The following is a 4625-nucleotide window of genomic DNA, read 5'->3' on the forward strand; positions in this document are numbered from 1 at the left end:
TAAATGGTTGCTTGCAAGTTTTTCGATCTACTTTCCTTCTGCGTTATTGTATCTTGCGATTTGCCAACAACTGAATTGATTCCGTAGTTTGTCGTATGACAAACGCAATGTCACTTACTACAAACTTTGTATATTCTGCTTTTGAACTTTACAATTACATCATTCCAACTGCTGTTTTCATACAGATTTGGTCCTGCAACAATGTAAATACTAAGTTTTATCAGTATCGTCTTTGTTGTCCATCTCGTGTCTCTCTAAATTTCTAAATTTTTTCCTTTACGGCATTCATTTTATGTCGATAACTCTTTCACTCCCCTTTCTTAAGGTGTACGTTAGCAGCACAGTTTTAATCGTCTCTAAAACCATATGCTTTCTCGAAGATCTAAGCGATTTATAGCACCTTACGAAAACAAAAACGCATCCACAACAACAGGGTGGTCCATCTTTTTCAACCCCACTTTTGACGCACTGAAGTATTTACCTTCAAAGTTTAAGAAATCTACTTCTCAGTGTCATCTCTCATTACTTGGAAACATTAGTTATTTTAGCAAAGTAAGGATCAGAAATGACAATGATATATTCCCTCGTAATCTTCTTAACGAGTATTCATCGGACGAACCCTGGTTGTAAGGATTGTATTGTACGTCACCCATTTTGACGCACCTCACAGACGTCTTTCTTTTCCTGTGATAATATTGTACATAAGCTCCCGCGAAAATAAAATAATTCAGATCAACATCAATAGCACATAAAAAAGTTTATAGGTAAAATGACATTAAAAACAATTAATCATTCCTTACAGGTGTTATTATTCTTATCACGATCTTCATTTTGGAACATATTTTGCCGCAAAAAAAACCCCCAAATAATCAAACTGTGGAAAATCATGTTGGTATCATGATAAAAGTATTTACTTGCGATTAGAAGTATTGGATTTAGTGTACAGTTGTTCCCAAATACTTAATTTGTATTGTTAATGTACGGAACCTTAACCTTTGAATGTATTTATATATATATAAAAGAAAAACAAAAAAAGCTTTAAAACTACTTTGCATCCATTAAAACATTTGTCTCTAAAACTGAAAATAATCAGAGACAAAAGATTTTACAGGAGATTTTACTTTCATTTTTTGTAATACTTGCCATTATCAAACCAATTAAAATTAATAATTTGGTTCAATAATTTTGCAAATATACAGATAGGACCCTTAGGATGTAATTATTCAGCTGCTCTTTGTCATATTAAAGATTTAAGAAAGAAGCTTTAAAGATATTTTGAAATATGAATGTTCCTGTCGATGAGTGTGTTTTGGGACGGTCTTCAGCAAGTATCAACAAAAGAATAAACTCTAATGATCTTGCTCGATAATTATACAGGGTAGAATTTTACAGATCGCTGTCTTTTCATTTGGTTTTGTTCTATTTAATCGCCTACATGTATCATGGGTAGTTGAGGGTGTTTTGGGACAGTCTTTTGCTGTCCTATGGTATTCATGGCGTCTTTTATTTGGTGATAATTACCAATATGGGATACACTATATATTTTAAAAAACTCTCCTGATCTTACTCGATAATTATACAATCCAGGATTTTACTGATCACTATCTTTTATAAGGTTTGATTCAATATAATGGTATACATGTATCCTGGGTAGGAGAGTGAGTTTTCGGACAGTCTTGAGCTAGCCCCATTACTTTCAGGGTGACAGATAGAAAAATTAAACTATTGAATGTCTACTTCCTGCATACGTTGTTGAAAATAATCAAACATAAAATTTGCTGGACAGATTTGGGGAGGCAGACAAGTGTTAAAACATTGCCTAAACTTTTAGAACACGTTTTGCTTTAATATTCTTTAAAGGAATTGGCTATGAAAAGCTTGAGGGCGCATACATTATGGTCAACAAGTGTTGCTTGCTTGACTTTGTGTTAGGTAAAGAACCGAGAGTCTACTATTTTTCTATTAGATGGCTTGTCAAATGGTCAAATGCAGGAATAGGTTGCAGATGTGCCTTAGATATCTTCTGATTGGGATTTCCTACCATTTGACAAGTGTAAGATGAGCTAAGGTACTTAAAAACATCACTTTAATTTTCAGCAAATAAAAACGATTCAGGATCTTGTGATAAGTCTTACTGACACCAAATGACCAGCTTAAGGGGTTTTATGGGCTATACTATGCATGTCCTGTCCATATGCCTTCGGAACAACACTTTCACCAGCAGGTGCATCGGTTGCCGCCATTTTCTCATAATGAACCCATTTTTCACAAAGTAATAAACTGGTACTTGTGTGGCTTTAATTTTTAACACCGAGACTTGTGTCTTCTCTGAGGAATACTACTTGGTGGCCTATAACTCACATTAAACTGACTTGCATACTTATAAAGTAGCTGTTACTTTCTGCTCAGATATCTTACAACTGCAGTCAGAAATTGGCTAGTGGTTTCTATTATTCTGTGAAGAAACTAACTTACTTGTGAATCTCTCTCTCTCTCTCTCTCTCTCTCTCTCTCTCTCTCTCTCTTCTCTCTCTCTCTCTCTCTCTCTCTTTGCTGAGTGATTAAGACATTTAAATTATGGAATATACCTTGTCCATTGTTCGAAGGCACAATTACATTAGGGAAAGAGGCCAAATGTAGAATTTCATCTCAGGTTCATAAATAAAATAGTTTTGTGAGGGTCAATGTATCAGATATAACTAATTAGCAAATAAAATATAAACATTTTCATGGGTTTTTGCTCATAGCACGAGCAAGGAACTCTTTTTATTGCCCGCAAAATAAATTCTCCGAAAAGTGAGCATTTTTGTACAGTGTATATATTGAATACAGATCCAACTCAAGGGTTCTACGTATGAGAGCAGGGAAGACATCCGAAAAGCCATATGGACGTCATAGAAAAATCAAGAAAAAGTATCCAAACATCTATATGTCGCGTGGTGGATAGCTTATCAAAGGGTTAGAGGCCAGAATGGGTGTCCGGGGACCCATAGGTTATTGAATGAGACAAAAGACCCTTTTCCGTACTACTAGTGGATTTCATAGAAGAAATAGAAAAAACTATGTATAAGAGAATATTATTTACAGATGATTAGTATGTATTACTGGGTGAAATTGGGAAACTACACTAAAGACTCACATGTCTCAGTTACATGTAACATTGTTTAATTTTAACTAAATTCTAATAATGAACATGTATCTACACTTCTCAGATGTGAATCGATACCATTATCATAATCAGTTAATTTAGAGCCACATTCAGCGTTTTCTTTGATGTTTCTTTTACAAAAGTTAATCAGAATGTACTTTATACCTTAAACAACAAAGCTACTTCATTTGCCTTCTAAAAATTGAATAACGATATTCCCAGTCGGGTTACAGTTCTTTTCATATTTAGTGTCAATATAATTACAACTCGTGACGTGTTTCCACTGCACATTTACACTTCCTGTGTACATAAGATAAGGCAACTATGTACACTGATAGATACAAGCCTGGGGCAATCTGATTTTAAATTCAAATCTCCTCTGTCTTACGTGAAGATCTGAGAGCGACCGCTAAGAGGTCATGTTCTACTAATTTTGGAATTAGCAAATGGAAATGCAGCTTTCAGAAATTTTAAATTTCCAATCTTTCGGCCCACCATGATGATCTTTAGCACATCGCACAGTCTCCGAAACGCGAAGGTTTAAGACTTCATCTGGTTGGCTGATAAAATTAGTGATTTTGCTAATAACATAAGTCATCAGAACATGGCCCCTAAACGGCTGTTGTCAGATCTTGGCGTAGAACAGTGGAGACACTTTTTATAAGTGTCTCATCAACACATGCTACATCGGTTCCATGGTGTAATGGTTAGCACTCTGGACTTTGAATCCAGCGATCCGAGTTCAAATCTCGGTGGAACCTTGAATTTTATTTTAATTTCTTCCTTTTTTACATTAATTTAAAGACTTTATTTTATTTGTGTAAATCCTAATGCGAAAGAAGAGGTGGGTGTATGCAAATTGAAGCGAATATGATCCCTGTGCGTGTCTATTTCGTCATAAAACATAGTTCGAAAACCGGTTAGTTCAACAAAGTATGAATACATTGTTACAATTATTGAGTTACAAATTAAAAATAAAACAAGCTCGAAGCTGAAATGAAGTATGACAATTTCTTCATATTGCCGGAGGATCATCATCTCTGTCTCTGTGTAAGTGTCAGTTAATCGCTGTACATGGTTGTTTATTGATACATATATAGACCTTTCCATAGCCCTTGGATTTTTCAAAGAAATTTCCATACGCCCTTGGATTTTTCAACGACCTCACCATACGTCATTGGATCTTTCAACGACCTTTCCATACGTCCTTGGATTTTTCAAGTCTTCGCAGTAATTTACAAAAAATGTTTAATTTTGTTCGCTGAAAATGTCTCCGAAACAACAAATAAACCCTGATCTATTCGGACTACCTCGGCAGTTTCTACGAAGTTAATGACTGTACGATTGACCTAGAGCTTACGAATGAGAAAAAAAATAGTTCGATGCATTCGCATTTTTTCGGACAATCCTTGTTTTACAAACAGGTGAGGTGATCTGACTGCAGTTATCGGCATATATGGACATAGGACACAATTAG

The 4625-nt window shown here is 35.1% G+C and overlaps 1 non-coding gene across 1 annotated transcript; it reads left to right on the plus strand.

Annotated features, from left to right (window-relative positions):
* Positions 1-3837: 3837 nt before the first annotated feature.
* Trnaq-uug (transfer RNA glutamine (anticodon UUG)) lies at positions 3838-3909 on the plus strand. The gene has a single exon. It is a non-coding gene; the product is annotated as a tRNA-Gln (tRNA).
* Positions 3910-4625: the final 716 nt, after the last annotated feature.

Source organism: Sinohyriopsis cumingii, chromosome 17, assembly GCF_028554795.1.
Source record: "Sinohyriopsis cumingii isolate HCF-2022 chromosome 17, ASM2855479v2, whole genome shotgun sequence".
In the NCBI taxonomy this organism is placed as follows: Eukaryota; Metazoa; Mollusca; class Bivalvia; order Unionida; family Unionidae; genus Sinohyriopsis; species Sinohyriopsis cumingii.